Consider the following 18,960-nt stretch of genomic DNA (forward strand, 5'->3'; position numbering starts at 1 on the left):
GGGGGCAATCCAGATTGATGCTAGTGTAAATGAAATCACACTCTGACCTCGAGTACTTGCTCTGTCTCTGGTATTATATATATTTTTTAAGTCTTCCTGAGAGTTGATGTTTCTTCACAAAATTCAGCTGCACTGATTTGGTAGAGTCACTAGCATTGTTTTGCTTCTTTTGGACTCTCTCCATCTGTAAAGAAAAAGGCAGGAAAAACCTCTTAGCCATTTGCAAAGAACCAAGGCATCCTGCCAAAAAGAGGGTAAATTAACCTTCTCCACTTTCTGTGCATTTCATTATGGAATTATGCATCTTTTGCTGATACTATTCACATATTTCAAAACTTCTTGATGTGCATTTTTCTTAAAAAGGCCAACTAACCCATTGCTTCCATTTTTTTTTTTTTTTCTCAAAATGACCCCACCAATAACCTGGTTATTGAATTCCAATCCTGGAATTCATCTAATTTCAGTGGCTACTCACTGACAATCATAATTATGTTGTTTCTTTGTCAAGCAAGATAACAAAGAAGATGCAGTACTCCAAGAATATACTGCTGCTGTCAATAGAGCTCAGACAGCTGACCACTGAAAAGGTAAAATGACCCTTTACTCTTTAAAGAATAGTTTTGAAATTCAGCCTCAGACCTCTTGAATTCTGTCACTCCAAACAAAAATTATTGAGCTATTTGCCAAAGATGGTGGCAAGTTAAATAGAACAACAGCATTTCTTATTTTGGCAGGAATAGTAACAGGTAGATTCATCAAATCACCCCAGAAAGCAAGTCAGTAGCAAGGATGTCTCCACACCTGCTACTTACTTCCATTACTAAAGCTCTCAAAATGGTTTCACCAGCTTTCAGCACTGCCACAGCTGCTACTTCATGTGCTGAATGTTTTACCTCTTCGGCAGCAAGAAGCCAGATGATGCTACTTATGCAATTTATTTTGCTTGTGACATATACAATATATGACAGGCCTTCTTTCCTTCTGTCCTCCCCATTACTTTTGTTGCTTTGAAGGACTACTCCAAATCTGAAGGACTTGTTTTATGTTTATTGTTATCAATCTGAATTGCAGTTGCTCCCAGCAGACAGGCCAGTTAGAATCCTATTGCATTAAGTTTCCCATATAAACAATTTTATCCCTTTCAGAGATTAAACGTAATCTTTTTCTTTTTTTTAATGTAACTGTCATTCTTGAAAATAAATTCTTCAAGCTTTGTCTAGGTTCCAGTCATCACCATGCCTAGCCATATTCACTGAATTAACTTCAGTTAAAAAACTGCTAGATTGCAAACCCTTTGGAAGGGCAGACTTACCTTGTTTACAGAGCACCATGCATACGTGGTATTTAAGGCTATATCAATTACCATTGCAAAACACTATTACATGTTGCCATATAATTAGCTGATGGATCCAGGTCATTACCTGTCCCATTGACATCATAGCTCCCATCCGCATTTCTCTACTTCTTCAAACATGCAGACAGAAAACGAGGCAAAGGTTTTTGGTTTGGTCCCCATCCCACGTTCTAACCTGATCTAAACAAGTCTAAAAACTAAGGTGCACATTTTTTGCCTTGTTATGATTGTATATTTTTCTGTGCTATAAATTTATTTTATTTTATTTTATTTTATTTTATTTTATTTTATTTTATTTTATTTTATTTTATTTTATTTTATTTTATTTTATTTTTATTTTTCTCACAAATATGGGGTTTCTGATTCTGTTTTTTTATACCCTGGTAAATTTGGGGTCCATTCCAGACAAAGTATATGCCATGAAAGGTCTGGGGAAGGAGGCAATTCCAAAGAACTATCTCCCTGTTTTCTTAGTATATAAAGAAAATATACCAGGTATTATCAGACTGTGACATGTCAAAAAAAAAAAAAAAAAAAAAAAAAAAAGGTTATTTACTTTAAGAATTTAAGACCCAAAATCATAGCATATTAGTCAACTATCAAAAAAGCTGGGTGATGGGACTGACAACATGAGATAATTCATGAAGTCATAATCTTATTCACGGTGTAATTTAACTAGAAGTTTTGGCCTACAAAGACTCTGCTGCAGAAAATGTGAAAAATGAAGTATAGAGATACTGTTGGGTATCTCACTGTTGGACATCTCACTAATCTTAGAATAAACAAGAATATGTAATGCCATACTATATGTATTTTGTTAAAAAAACCACATTTTTTTTACATCTGCTTGACCCTTGCAATATGGATCTTACCTATTGTGGTGTTTTTACTCAGGTGGGCAGCCGAGTTCCACTACGGCTGCTCTCTCACTCCCCCTCCTCAAAGAGGAAGGTGGAGAAAATATGAACAAAGTGCTCAAGGTTTGAGATAACAATGATCTAATTAAAAGGGGAAAAAAAAAAAAAAAAAAAAAAGGCCGTGCAGAAGCACAGAGAGGAAAAAAATAAATTACTCTCTAATTCCCATCAACGCACGATGTTCAGCCACATCCTGGGAAGCAGGGCCTCAATATGTGTAACAGTTGTTCAGGAGAACAGGCCCTTCGACGAGGAGAGCTCCCCTTTTGCTGAGTGCATCATGTGGCATGGAATATTCCTTTGGTCAGTTTAGGTCAGCTGCCCTGGTGATGTCCCCTCCCCATCACTTGCCCACCCCCAGCCTGCTGGCTCTTGGGGGCTTGGGCTCCTGATGTGGTGCCAGTATTACGCAGCAATAGACGCAACACTGAAGTGATACCAGTGCTGTTCCAGCTACAAGTGCAGAGCACAGCACTGTATGGGCTACTGCAGGGAAAGTTAACTCCATCCCAGACAGACCCAGCACATCTATGCAAAGGAAAATTGTCACTCTCATATTCAGTATAACAATGTTCAGCATTTTTTCTTGGTCCTTTTAGTGTGTTAAATATTAAAATTCACATGCAGAGGACTTGGAAATTAAATCAGATAAGATTTTTAATGTTTTTATGTTTCTCCCATCCACACTATTAGAGTAATTTATCAAATGTCCTTGAGTTCACTTACTTTGTTATACAGTTAGGCTGTAATGTGTATAGTCTTAGGAAACTTCTGATTGGTACAGAGTTATTGTCAGAAAAGCAGGTACATTCACATAATCTGTTTTCAATAAAATGCACATCAAGACAATTTCACAATGTAGCAGTTGACATAAACTGCAAACAGACATCCTTGATTTATTTTAATTATAGAAAAGTAGATATTCCTGCAAAAACAATTTTCTTGAAAAATATATCTATTTTTGAATTTCCCGTCTCTGTAGTGTGTGAAGACTATGTATGAAGACTATGTATGAAGACTAGAATATTCTGATTGCCTAACACACTACCTCAATACCTGACCAAAATCCATGTATACCTTCACAATAGATTTCAATCTTGCTGTAATTTGAATATGATAAACAGGGAATATATATTTTTTTGATCCATCAATCTCAACTAATGCAACTTAAGAAGTTCGGGTGAACTAACAGTCTCTTTTTACTATAATATATAAAATATTTTTCAAGTTTTTCATGATTTATCACTGTCTGGTAGTGAGAAATGAGGTTTGCAAAACACAACAATGAATTATAATTTGTTAAACAACATATAACAAGTTTAGATACTACACAAGCTGTAGGTAAATTTTCAGAAATTAGAATTTGAAATTGTATTAGTTCTCTGTATAATCAGAAAGCTAATATGAAGCTTGCTCGGCACAATGCAGGTTTAAGCTATGGATGATACATAACCTGCAGTATAGATTCCACCTTCTATCACAACCAAATGGCTAAAACTGGGACTTTTTTTCCCATAAGTACATGAATCTATCCTTTGAAAAGTATTTCACCAGCCAGTTTATCATATTACAGGGTTTAAACCCTGTATATACAGGGTATATTTAGAAGCATGAAGAACAGAAGGCTAAAGGAAGATCTCAATTCAGTTACTTATAGGAGAGTACAGAAAAGCTAGAACCGTATTTTCCTAGAGATGCACCGCAACAGGACAAGAGGTGACAGGACACAAGTTGCAACAAGGAAAATTACAGTTACAAATTTGTAATCGTAAATGTGCTCAGACATCAGAGCAGATGCCTTGAAGGTGATTGAGTCCCCACCCTTTTCTGATATTTCAAACTTGTCCCGTGATTACACGGGACCTCGAGCTTGCTTATCTAATTGGACCTGGTTTGAGTAGGGCTCCTTCCAACATACTTGATTCTGATTTTACTCATGCTCTTAACAAGGAAATGATAAGCCCTAATATTTATGTGAATGAATTCATAGAATCATAGAATATCCTGAGTTGGAAGGGACCCTTAAGGATCATCAAGTCCAACTCTTGACACTGCACAGGTCTACCCAAAAGTTCAGACCATGTGACTAAGTGCACAGTCCAATCTCTTCTTAAATTCAGACAGGCTCGGTGCAGTGACCACTTCCCTGGGGAGCCTGTTCCAGTGTGCAACCACCCTCTCTGTGAAGAACCCCCTCCTGATGTCAAGCCTAAATTTCCCCTGCCTCAGCTTAACCCCGTTCCTGCGGGTCCTGTCACTGGTGTTAACGGAGAAAAGGTCTCCTGCCTCTCGACACCCCCTTATGAGGAAGTTGTAGACTGTGATGAGGTCTCCCCTCAGCCTCCTCTTCTCCAGGCTGAACAGGCCCAGTGACCTCAGCCGTTCTTCGTACGTCTTCCCCTCCAGGCCTTTCACCATCTTCGTAGCCCTCCTCTGGACACTCTCCAACAGTTTCATGTCCTTTTTATACTGTGGTGCCCAGAACTGCACACAGTACTCGAGGTGAGGCCGCACCAGCGCAGAGTAGAGCGGGACAATCACCTCCCTTGACCTACTAGCGATGCCGTGCTTGATGCATCCCAGGACACGGTTGGCCCTCCTGGCTGCCAGGGCACACTGCTGGCTCATATTCAACTTGCTGTCTGCCACGACCCCCAGATTCCTCTCTTCTAGGCTGCTCTCCAGCGTCTCATCGCCCAGTCTGTACGTATAGCCAGGGTTTCCCCGTCCCACGTGCAGGACCCGGCACTTGCTCTTATTGAACTTCATGCGGTTGGTGATCGCCCAGCTCTCCAACCTGTCCAGATCCCTCTGCAAGGCCTTTACACCCTCATTCGAGTCCACAACTCCTCCAAGTTTGGTGTCATCAGCAAACTTGCTCAAAATACCTTCTATTCCTACATCCAGATCGTTTATAAAAATATTGAAAAGTACCGGCCCTAAAATGGAGCCTTGAGGGACCCCACTGGTGACCGCCCGCCAGCCTGACGCAGCCCCATTTACCATAACCCTTTGGGCCCTGCCCGTTAGCCAATTGCTCACCCATCGTATGATGTTTTTATTTAGCTGTATGGTGGACATTTTGTCCAGTAGGATCCTATGGGAAACCGTGTCAAAAGCCTTGCTGAAGTCCAAAAAAATCACATCAGCTGGTTTCCCTTGGTCCACCATATGGGTGATCTTATCATAAAAGGAAATCAGGTTAATTAGGCAGGACCTACCCTTCACAAACCCATGCTGGCTGGGACCAATGACTGCTTTGTCCCCCAGGTGCGCCTCAATAAGTTCAAGAACCATCTTCTCCATGATTTTACCAGGCACTGACGTGAGACTGACAGGCCTGTAATTGCTAGGGTCTTCTTTCTGACCCTTCTTGAAAATCGGCACAACATTTGCCAGCTTCCAGTCTACTGGGACCTCTCCAAATTCCCAAGATCATTGAAAAATAATTGAGAGAGGTTCCACGATGACGTCCGCCAGCTCTTTCAGCACCCGGGGATGAATCCCATCTGGACCAACGGACTTGCAGGGATCCAGGTGGAGTAGCAAATCCCACACACGTTCAGGGTCAGTTGGGAGTTTGTCATCCCCACAGTCCCGGTCCTCCAGCTCAGGGCACCCTGGGTCCCGAAGCCCATCATCGGCATTGAAGACAGAGGCAAAGAAGGCGTTAAGCGTCTCTGCTTTGCCTGTGTCATTGTCTGTGAGGAGACCTTCCCTATCAAGGAGCGGCCCTATGTATTCTTTAGTTCTCCTTTTTCCATTCACATATCTAAAAAAAACCTTTTTATTTTCTCTCTCAGACACAGCCAGCTTCAACTCTAGGTGTGCTTTGGCCACACGAACTTTCTCCCTACAAACACGAACAGCATCCCTGTATTCTTTCCATGACACCTGGCCCTCCTTCCAGTAGCGAAACACTCTCTGTTTCCGCCTAATCTCCATTAGAATGTTCCTGGTCAGCCACGCCGGCCTCCTGCCCCGCCTGCCTGACTTGCGATATTTAGGAATTGCCTGATCTTGTGCTTCTAGGAGGCATCGCTTAAAGAATGACCAGCACTGGTGGACATCAAGGCCTTCAAGAGCAGTTTCCCAGGGGACCTTGCTGACTAGTTCCCTGAGCAGCCTGAAGTCCGCTTTCCCCATATCTAGGGATGAGGTTTTGGTGGCACTTTTCCTTCTGTCACCGTAAATTTTGAACTCAACCACTTCATGGTCGCTATGACCAAGGCGGCCACCAATCACCACATCTCCCACCAGACCCTCTCTGTTTTCTAGCAACAGGTCTAGGAGGACACCTTTCCTAGTTGGCTCCGTTAGCACCTGCACCAAGAAGTTATCATCTAGGTGCTTCATGAACCTCCTGGACTTGCTCGTGTCAGCCATGTGGCACTCCCAGTTAACGTCTGGCAAGTTGAAGTCCCCCATAAGGACAAGGGGAGTTAATCTCGAGGCCTCTCTTAGTTCTGTAAAGAATAATTTATCGGCGCTATCGTCCTGGCCAGGCGGTCTGTAATAGACTCCCACAACGACATCCCCTTTATTCGTTCGTCCCTTGATCCTTACCCAGAGGCTCTCAACTTTGCCATTGCCGACCTGAAGTTCCACACAGTCCAGCCCCTGCTTCACATACATCGCCACCCCACCACCTCGCCTACCCTGCCTGTCCCTCCTGAAGAGCCTGTAACCATCTATCGCAACACCCCAGTCTCATCTGCCTGTGGACATTTTGTCCAGTAGGATCCTATGGGAAACCGTGTCAAAAGCCTTGCTGAAGTCCAAAAAAATCACATCAGCTGGTTTCCCTTGGTCCACCATATGGGTGATCTTATCATAAAAGGAAATCAGGCCTCGATAGTCCACTGTTAGCCTCCACTCGCCATTAGACTTTCGTACTGGCCATATAGGACTATTAAAGGGTGAGCGAGTCTTGCTGATTACTCCCTGACTCTCCAGTCGGTGAACCAACTCATGGATGGGAATCAGGGAGTCTCGGTTGGTGCGATATCCCACCAGGACTCATCCCACCAGGTTTCGCTTATGCCGATGATGTCATAGTTGCGGGACTGGACCAGGACTTCTAGCTCATCCATTTTATTCCTCATACTGCGTGCGTTCGTGTAGAAGCACTTCAGGTGCGTCTCCTTACACTCAGCACCTTGTGGATCTGACCAAAGGACCCCACTGGCACACAGCCCCTCTGATTCTAGCGTACCATCCCTTAGGTCTTCACCGGCGTGCCTGGTTTTAGCCCCTTCCCCCTTTGACTCTAGTTTAAAGCCCTATCTATCAGCCCTGCCAACTCCTGACCAAAGATCCTTACCCCTCTCTGAGAGAGGCGCATTAAATTAAATTAAATTAATTTAGTTAAATTTAAATTTAATTAAATTAAATGAATCTAAATTGGACCTGAGACATAAAGATTGAATCTGTACTCCTAGTTGCTGTTAGACATTATTTTAGGAAAATTTCTGTTGTCTCACATATCTTAGATATACCCTTAGATATATACAAACGTTTTCTCCACAGTTCGGCAATGTCTTCTCCCTTTCTCCTTAATTTTAGATCTTGGTAGACACTGAATGAGATTTGTAAGTGGGCTGGTCCCCTGCCGACTTTTTGGTATGCCTTTATGGATTCAAAATTTTCTAAAATTTGTTCTTCAGACTGAATTTAGTTCTTCAGAGCAAAAAATTCTTCTATTCAACCATAGTTAAAAAGAGAGAAAAAGCAAAAGAGAGAAAATTAAATGGAAAAAAAAAATGGGGGAAAATAAATGTTTTATTTCCACAATTTTTCATTATCACAGAATCTGTCACCTTACCACATCACCGATCCTAATATTTGACAGAAGGTATTGGTAATACAAAGACACAAATTAAACTTCTCAGCTAAGTTAACCCGAGAGTTCAGAGCTTGACATTCACTATGCAATGAAGATGTACTCTATATTTGAAATGATTATCCAATGAAATACACTAAGTCCCTAGAGTGATAGTGTTTTCTCCTTTTGTTTGTGTCTCTTTTGTATTACAGATGGGCTGGCTTCCAAGTGCTCCTATTATTGGAAATAATGAAAATTGCCCTTATGTAGGCATGCATAGAAATGAAGTTTGTAATCATCTTTAGCTTTAAGATATTCAAGCATTTTTGGCCACAGAAAAATATTGCTAAAGGACAATTGAGTATTTTATGAAAAGATCAGAGAAAGACATGAAATAATAGCAACAGTTGAGCACCAGATGTTTAGTTCAGCATCAACAAACTAAATTACTAAATCTGAATAAATATCATATTGACAAATTGAAATATCATAAAATCTGCTTAATAGTAGAAATGTCAGGTAAAATGTGACCAATGTCTTGAAAGAGACTTGGAGGCCATACTCTTTCCTTCAGGCAAGATCAACCATATGCAAACAATTTCAAACATGTCTAAGTTGAGACCAATTTTTAAAAATGCTGGTGGTCTTCCAGTCTAGTCTAGTCTTACACTTAGCTATCATATATTCAGAACATTTCCAAATTTGTGATTATTTCACATCCTATCCACAGAAAACATAGAAGGCAACTTTTGCCAAGTTTGTATTTCAGGGTTTACCAAGAAAAAATCTTAAAAGTAATCATTCTCACTTTTTGGCTTTCTAGGATGCCTAAACTATTACTTCATGGGTGAATGGCATGATTCAAAATGCTTTGGTGACCATCTTTGAAGACAAAATGGGTTACATTAGGCATCCATTTCATCACATTGGTGTCAGAATAAGTACATTATTACTTTCTACTGATAGAAAATAATTATTTTCTTTTGGATCACACACTTCCCTATAGTTTATCAAGTACTCAAAAATGCCAAGTATTCCAGATGTTCTCCAGTTTTCTTTCTTAGCCATTCCATTTGGAGTGATGAGGCAAGTTAAAACACAAATACATATTTTCTTTCAACTTTAAAAAATTTTTGTCTTATGTTCTTCCCAGTTCTTTATGTTCTGGAAAGAGAATATATCACTTAAAAATCTGCAGAATTACATTTGATCACAGGACCAACATCGTACCTTGAAATTTCATCATAATATATGTATATGGATGGGAGTTTTAGATATTTTGCTGTGTATCTATAACTTTTTCTCTGATAGTTACAATGGCTATTTTCTTATCTCTGTTCAGCAACCTAAAACCTGAATTTCCATTACCGTACTCAGACTTTATATACTTAAGAATTTTTTTTAATTAAATTTCTTTGTAATTGAATCTTGAAGACCAAAAATACATCTGCATTTATAAAAAAGCATTTTCCCAACCATGACTCTTTTGTCTGTTAATGACTTACTAGCTCAACCGGTCCATGTTCTACAAATAGCTCCACAAGCAGACCCCTGTAGCTACAAGAAAAATATGGAGGCCCTGTACTGTTGGTCAAGGTTTGCAGATTCTATTCCAGAACTAAACTGATTATTTAATATCTAATGTGCTTTGGATGAAATATTTGATTTTGATCAATGCGGCCAGTTCACTCAATATCAAAGCCCATGCATTCATTTACTGGCATCTTACTGTTCTGACCTTTCCTCATGTTCTGTCCTTAAACAACAAAAATTTCAGCACCTGCTTTCTTACTGCTAGATTGTCTGCAGCCTACATGCAGTTTATTATGCATGGTGTATGCCTTGCTGGCTCTCAAATGAGAATCCTAATTTCAATATGAGTGTCCAGAGGCTTGAAATAGAGCATGAAAACTGAACACTGGCAAGGGTAATTTTTATGATAAAAAAGTCCATTTACCCCCTTAAGCAAACCTGATAATTTCTACTCCATTGGAATCACACTTTCATATTTGCCTATATACATTCAAGATTTTTAATAACTGCTAAGGGTTACCAAGAAGGATGCAAAACTTAAAAATGTGAAAACAATATTGGGGTTGTTTTTGAATTAGTAAAATTTAAGCAATTCAAATACCAATTTGTGAATCATATAAATACACTGTCTTGCTGCAGAGGATACTGTGTGTGACCATGTGAGGCCATGTGCTTAATTTTAATTTTAAGAGAGAAACATGCCATAATCCTAAAGCATGGAATCATAGAATCACAGGATGGTTTGAGTTGGAAGGGACCTTACAGATCACCCAGTTACAACCCTCCTGCCATGGGCAGGAACACTTCCCACTAGATCTGGTTGCCCAAAGCCCCATCCAACCTGGCCTTAAACATTTCCAGGGATGGGACCCAGCTTCTCTGGGCAACCTGTGCTAGTGCCTCACTGCCCTTATAGTGAAGAATTTCCTCCTAATATTTAATCTAAATCTATCCTCTTTTAGTTTAAAACCATTACTCCTTGTCATATCACTACCATCCCTGACAAAGAGTCCCTCCCCAGCTTTTCTGTAGGCCCCCTTTAGGTACTGGAAGGCTGTTATAAGGTATCCCTGGAGCCTTCTCTTCTCCAGGCTGAACAACCCCAACTCCCTCAGTCTGTCTTCATAGGAGAGGTGTTCCAGGCCATTGATCATCTTTATGGCCCTCCTCTGGACTCATTCTAACACTTCCATGTCCTTCTTGTGCTGAGGTACCCAGAGCTGAACACAGCACTGCAGGTGGGGTCTCACAAGAGCAGAGCAGAGGGGGAGAATTCCCTCCCTCAACCTGCTGGCCACATTGCTCCTGATGAAGCCCAGGATATGGTGGGCTTTCTGTGCTGCAGGTACACATTGTTGGCTCATGTTGAGCTTCTTATCAATCAACACACCCAGGTCCTTCTCGCAAGGGATGTTCTCAATCCATTCTCCACCTAGCCCATACTTCGTTTTTTCCCAAGAATCTTGCACTTGGCCTTGTTGAGGATTATGATGTTCACACAGACCCAGCTCTCAGGCCTGTCCAGGCCCTCTGGATAGCATCCCTTCCCTCCAGTGTGTTGACTGCACCACACAGTTTGGTGTCATCATCAAAGTTGCTGAGTGTGCACTCAATCCCACTGGGGATTGAGCATGTAAAATTTCATTAGGAAGTCTTTAAAGCTTAAGGATAAACAGTTGAAATTATTAAAATACATCCAAGCCACAGCAACATCCCACAACAAGAGATTCATACTCTCTGAATATGCTGCATCTTCTTGAAAAGTGACATTTACTATCATTTGGGGAACAGATACATAAATGGCCTTTACAGCAAATCTCTACCAATTGGTGTCCTATTTTTACAACTCACCTGAGAGTCATTTCATCATGAAGAAAGCAGTGCTTTTTATACATTCAAACTACAAAGCTTCCTGATATGTGAAGATCAAATTTGTAAACTAATTTGCATCACAGCTTATTCATTGGCAACATTTATTATAATTTCAAATGACCGCAGAAAAGAAGCCTTGGCTCATGGCTGAAATTTATACATGACTTCACTCTTCCCAAAACTGAGAACTCAACAAATGGTCGGTATCCAACTGATCAGCTTCAAAGCAAACTCATAGTTAAACCAGAAAAAGTTCTTGTGTCTTCCTCTGCAGTAGATGAAATTGGTAATTGCCAAATTTTGGTTGCTGAATGAGACAAGTCACAACATTTATCACTCCTATCAAAAGTAGATAGTTTGTTCTGAGGTCTGCAAGATACTGCAGGTGTAAAATAACACATGAGGGAGGGGAGGGGAAGAAAAGGAGCATTTTTGATCAGACTTTACTTACTTCCACTGAGAGCTGTGCTAGGTAAGATCTAAACATTTTAATTTTTCTGTAGTGTTTTATTAAAAACACAACAAAACCAAACATAAAAACAAACAAAAAAAAACTTCTGGATTTCACCCTGTTCCCTTTCCAGTCTTACAGGTATATGAACTAATATATATTGAAATAATTAACAAAACCTGACCTGTGGTTCTTTATGCCAACTCAATGTAGACTTGCATCCTAGTTCAGATCATTTAATAAAAGATAATAAACATATAATTGGTGTTATTGGACAAAGGGACTTCATCCTGAGGTTCACTGTCTATCAAAGATCTATCAACAAAAGGAATTTAAAATAGGATACTGCTCTGGAAGATAAAAAAAAAATAAATAGAAACAATACAACTAAGCAATGAACAAGCTTGAAAGGTTTTAAATTATGGAAAGTAGCTGATTGATCTTGACTTCTGATTCTCTTTCACAAAAAAGAATATTACAATAAGGCATGAGTATCATCTTCAGATTTAGACTGCTAAAAGCACACAGTTATCGAGTCTTAAAAAGCACAGCAATTATTTGAGCTTCTAAAGAAGCCAAGACACGTCCCATTTCAGAGAGATTATTGGCATAAATAGCACAAAAGAATGAAGGAGACTTGAGGGGAGAAGAAGTGAAAAAATAGGGAAGAAGTTGAATAGGGAAAGATAGAAGTTGAATAGGGAAAACATCTGCAGGAAAAAGCCTTTGTGGAAAAACATTTTACACCTATTGGGACATTACGGAGTCCAAGTGAGCATGTGCAAGTCAGGAGGAGTAAATGACAACAAGGGAGAGAATTATATATTAAAAAAATATGTAATGGATGTAACAGTGGCAAAATCAAACACTTACAAGTACAAAATGAGAGAACTCGAGTCTTTGCAGCCTTGCTCTTTTCCCTTGAGAGTATGCTTTATGACACAGTCTTTTAATACATAATCACATACTGTATTTTTTCTGCACAGGACCCCTATCCCATTGAGTGAACAGAATAGATGGTGATCAATTAAAAAAGAACAGCTATTCAACATTTTGTTTTACACTCATTGTTCATTTTGTGGGCTTAAGCCTTATCTACTGCACACTATTCAAAGGCTGCAATGAAGACAGAATTATTAATTTCCTCATGGGCTTTTCTCTGGCACTCAGCACTGTGATGCTTCACAAGCATTAATTTATCTTCACAAAGTGTGTTGTGATGTGACAGGTTAGTATTATCCCCACGTTACAGATATCAAGCCAAACCAGCAAGACTGTATGAGTAAAAGTACCTGCTTATTTACACTCCAAACTTTAAGACCTGGGAACTGATTTCTCAAATTACATAAAGTAGCACTTAGCACATTCATGAAAATATTCCCATTGACTTCAGTTGTAGCTGAGAATGGCCAGAACTACTCAGACAAACAGAAGTCAGAAAAGGCAGAGCAGCGTGTAACTACTTCTACTATGGCACAAATGTGGAACTTTGCAGAAGAGATGAAATTCAGTTGTACAGGGCAGAATCCAAACATGTAAGTTCTATTCTTTTTTTTTCTTGTTTCATTCAGCTCCCAACCTCAGCAGTAAAAAGGTTGGTCATATGAAAAGCGCCCTAGATTTACATCCCCAGCAGGTCCACTAACACCTCTGAATAAAGCGTGAGCTCCCAAGGAAGATGCACAAAGTGGTCATTGAATCAAAGTTCATATGCATATGCAATATAATTTGGAACTAAAGTTACCAGGTAGTCTGTAGTTCTATGACTTAAAATGCTTGCCTTGCAGCTACAGCAACAATTTTTAAAGCAGAACATGTGGCTCTGTTAATAAATTCCATGTTATTTCCTGCACTTTTAAAATTAAAAAGGAAAGAAACAAAACTAGTGTTATGTGACATTATCACTTTGTCCTTTGGCAGAACTTGGAGATTTGCATGGCCTTTGGCTACATCTGCTCATGGCATATATGCTAGCAGTTACGGGATACTGAAGACAGAAACAGAGGAATAAATCAGATGACCAGGCTTGTTCCATGCCTAATGTTTGCCCCAGTCTTACTGCCTTAGTCAGCCAAGTAACAATGAACTGACCACATACCCTCAAAACTTTATTGTCTTGCACTGAAACAATGACGTTTTTTGTGTTGAGACTAACAGGAGAGTACTCTGTGGCCAGCTCTAGTGATCTGTTGCTCAGAGATGTCAGCCATTGCCACAAAGACTGATTCATCCCTTTAGCCTAGGACTGCAAAATGATTGCTTTTCTTGTAATTATAAGAGGCATATAATTCTGAGAGGCATGACCAAACTCAGTAAGAACTGGATTTTCTTAGACTGAAAAGCTTAAATCTTCATATTTATTTACAGGCTGTTTACCAGTTTGTAAACCTGAGTCCTTGCTTATAAAAGTTAATAGCCATATCAAATTTCATGCTAATTGGGATCAATCAACAGGCAAAAATTCATTTAAATTATTAAAGTTGGCTGAAAAATTACTGCTGAAAAGATCTTTTTATGAGAAAATCATGCAGCTCTAACATTAGATAGTGCTTCCCATTCTGATTTTAATACACTTTCATGAGTAAAAACAGAAGGGATTGGAGAAATTAATCAAATCTAAGGCACAATAAGAAAAAAAAAAAAAAAGAGGTGATGGCTCTGGGCAGTTTCCAAATGATATTGTTCATAGGCTGTCTATCCCATAAACAAACTAAATTAAGAAATTAGTGTCCAGTACCACCTGGACAGTAATATACTCTCTGCAACCAAACAGAAAAGGATCAATAATGTAGTGACAAATTTGCATCTTCTTTGTCCTATTACCATGTAAAGGAAAGGTCTCTCTAGTATCCCCATGTTCTAATGGCTATTTAAATAATTATTAATTTGCTTATCTTCCTCAATTATTTCACAGTTTCAATGATAGAGAAGACAGATTACCTCATGGTAAAGTTCTGTACGGTCTCCAGTTTTCCATTTTTGTTGTGTCATAAGCCTTGATATTGTATTTTTGCTACATAGTTTTTTATGGAATGGACATACAAGCCAGTTATGCAATGACTACAAAATGATGACTGAGGGCACCCCCTGTGAAGGCATTATTCTATTAAAGATCCTAAAGGATCATTGCCTCCTTCCGTGTTGGGAGTTTGTGTATCATTGGATTTGCTACACACCAAGCAGTACTGGACAATGTACTAAAAGCATAACTGGTATTCCACGGAAGTATTCCTCGTAGGAACAAGGGAAGAAAGCAGATATATTTCCATCCCTAGATTACTGTGGAGTACACTTTGTTATGTTAAGACAAGACCTGACAATTCAGCTTTACTAATAAAACAGAAATAATTATCAAAAAGAGTTTAATAATTACACGTGTCTGAATTCTATAAATATTTTCATGTTCCTTGCCTTTATATAACTTCCTATGGTGTTTACTGTCCCTGTGAGAAATAGATCCAGGCTGTCTGGTCTTCAAAACATTCTCTGATATTCAATAACAGAGATTTAATTATTGTATTGGTTTGGTTTGGTTTGGCTTGGCTAGGCTTGGCTTGGCTTGGTTTGGCTTCATTTGGTTTGGTTTGGTTTGGTTTGGTTTGGTTGTTTTTAAATTGAAATGAGTTATAAGTTCCTTGTTTGACCAGAGCATTGGCCTAGAACACAAAGACCAGCTTCTTTGATATATCAAAAAGATGTAACAAAGATCAGCTAATACACCTCCAGTATTTCATGTTAAGCAAAGGGGAAAAAAGCATGAAGTAAAATATTCCTGATAAAAACAACTGAGCTTTGGGATATAAGTGGGCACCATCATTATTACTACTTGTGCAAGGCTGTTTAAAAGCCTAAAACTGGTGCTTAAATCCAGAAGACAATAAACTACTGTGAATTGCCAGTGTAGCAAAGTCCTTCACTTCAGATTAATTTCCTGGATTTGTTAAGAAGCTCTGTTTGAGTTAGGCATGTTTTTTTCAAAATTTCCTGTTGGAAAGGATAGGCAGCTCCCTATTCAGCATGCTATTGTTTTGTATGTGTTTTATGTATATTTGGATAGCTACTCTACACACTTTGTAGTGATGCTTAAAAAGTGCTATAATACTTAGCAGTGTGACGCCTAAGTCCTGTTGTGTATGCAGTTCTTATCCATTAAAATCATATATTACTTGAATGCATGAAGTGTGCCAACTAAAATGAATTAATGTGGTCTTCTTATCACTTTTCTACCACTACATAACTGCTACAGAACAACTATGGACTTATAGGCTAAAATAAACTGATTTCAGTGGAGCTATGCCTATCTGTAGTAGCTGAAAATCTGCCCATAACGCCCAAGCATGGACAGACTTCAAATGAAAAACTTCTTCTCAAAGAAACTCTAAAGGAAATTTCCATCTTAGAAATATATAGAATAAAATGATATATTATGAACAGAATATGTAAGTCAAAACTCCACGGTAGTTAGCTTTGCAGGGTATTTGTCACTCAGAACTCCCTTCCTCAAAGGTTTCTTTATTGCAACCATTATTATCACTCTGTGGTAAAACAGCATCTAGCAGAAATTCAGTGTAGCTTCTCAGCTCTGTCGAAACACAAAAAATAATAAGACTAAAATACACGGTGAACTACTAAAAGGTATACTTCAGACAAGCAGTTTTTTGTCTTAAGCAGCCACTTTAAAATATTCCCTGGGGTTGTCATATAATTTTATTTGACATTTAGTTAAAGACCAGGTCTACTAAATTACCAATTTTTCCTCATCCCTTGGGTTGTTACTTAGGACATGTTTGCCTGTGTGATTTCCTGAGTTATAAATAGCCTTAAAGACTTAAACTAAATGTTTTTGTCATTGCTATTAGGCTATATAAAGATTTGCATGCTACAGAGGGACATGCCAAGAACATTCCTCAATTCTACAGGATGATTTTGGAAGCGTCTGCTCTACTTTCTTTAATAAGATACCCCAACTTTTCTGTTGACTCAGATCCACTGAACTAGGAGAGCAGTACTAAGGAGACTGTTTTCCAGTTCTTTCTTTAATTATGCTCATACAGCAGAGTAATGCTGTACTGATGCTACCAGAAACTATTCCGAATCCTCATGACCCAAGAAATTTTGTATTCTCTTTTCTCTCCAACTTTCCTGTGCATTCATCTGTGGTCATATACAGTAAAGGCAAGATTACTTTTGAGTTTTTGTTTCACAAAACATTATAGAATCATGGAATGATTCAGTTGGAAGGGACCTTAAAGACCATCCAACCTCCCCACCATGGGCAGGTACCGCTAGACCAAGCTGTTCAAAGCCCCATCCAGCCTGGTCTTGAACACTTCCAGGGATGAAGCATCCACAGCTTCTCCAGGCAACCTGTTCTAGTGTCTCACAATCCTCACGATGAAGAATTTCTTCCTTTTATCTAATCTAAATCTACCCTTTCTTAATTTACCCCTTGTCTCATTACTACACTCTCTCTGATAAAGGGTCTCAGTCCATTACCATATTTTTGAACTGAAAATCTTGTATTTTCTTTCTTATTTTTAATATAATATCACATTTTTTCACTCCTCTTACTAAACTATGCATACTAAGTTGTTCCTTTTTTACAGGACTTGAAATTGCAAATGCTTTGCTAATATGCACTCTTCCCTGCACAATATCAGCATGTCATTTCTCACAGAAAATGCTGACAATATTGTCAATCTTAAACATTCTCTCTCTCTGAATACAATGTAACACTCTATCACTCAGTGATAGTTGAGATAATACCCCAAAATCACTCCAAATTAACCGAGGTTGCATTAGCACTTTATTGCTGAATTGGTCTTACAAAAGTGGTGATAAATATGCACTGATGTACAACTAGAATAGATGTACGTGTACATGTACAACTAGAATTGCATGTAGTCATACTGATGTACAACTAGAAAAAATGTTGGTGAATCATACTTAATACTTAAAGCATAGCTGCAGTTGGAGATTTTTGTTTGTTTGTCTAGTGCAATTATTGGAACACTATCTTTTTGTGAAGATTTGTCTCAGTACACTGCAATTTATACTGGTTTTTATTTTATTTCATTTTATAATCATATATTGGGCTTACCTGTTTCTCCTATCTCCCTCACTTAACTCAACAAAGTCTAAATTTTATATATATATATATATTTATTTCAACTTCCTGATTAGAATTGGTTTTATTTCCCTCTAAAACTTTCAAAGGTTATGAAGTTTATTCTCTTCACTGCAAGGCAAAAATAAACCTTTTTGCTTTTTTGTTTGTTTGTTTGTTTTTTCTGTTTTTCTGCAAAGATCTAGTTGCCCAGTCACCAAGCAACCCAACTGGAAACGTCAGTCAATGAATCAGGAATTTGAAACTAAGCTTCTCTAAATCCTTACCAGAACTGTGTTATCATAGTTAAAATAAAATTTATGAGAACAAAAATTAAAACCTGGGGTTTGTAATATATATGAGCTTCATATATAGGGTCAATATCTCTTGTTCTAGAGAATATTTGATTGTTTACACAAATTATGGGAAAGGCACAAAGCAAGACTGATAAAATTACATTTGGAGTAGCCAGAAAAGCTAGACAGGATATGTCTTGGAGATGCAACAGTTTCAATTTCTGCTTCAATCAATTAGTGGTGGGTGGTTTGTTTTGTTTTGTTGGGATTTTGTTTGTTTATTTTTTGTTTTTCTTTTTACTCAAAAGAAAAAAAAATAAAAAAAGATAGAAATTTAACAGCAAACAAGACTAAAGGAGGCCCAGTCTAAATATTGGCATTATACTTATGAAAGACGTTATGAAGCAAGTTTGAAGTTCCCAAACTAAAGCAGACAGAGCAAGGATTTAGCTTAGAAACCTTTCAGCTACTTACTGCAGTGTCTTATACCAACATCAGCAGAAGTCCAGATCTATATCTTACACATCCATCATCTTACTGGCTGTTTTCACTAAGATTTACATGTGTTTTGATTTTGATCAGAAATTCCATCTTGAGTATAAGACAC

The sequence above is a fragment of the Netta rufina genome (assembly GCF_964035555.1).
Source record: "Netta rufina genome assembly, chromosome: 2".
NCBI classification, from domain to species: domain Eukaryota; kingdom Metazoa; phylum Chordata; class Aves; order Anseriformes; family Anatidae; genus Netta; species Netta rufina.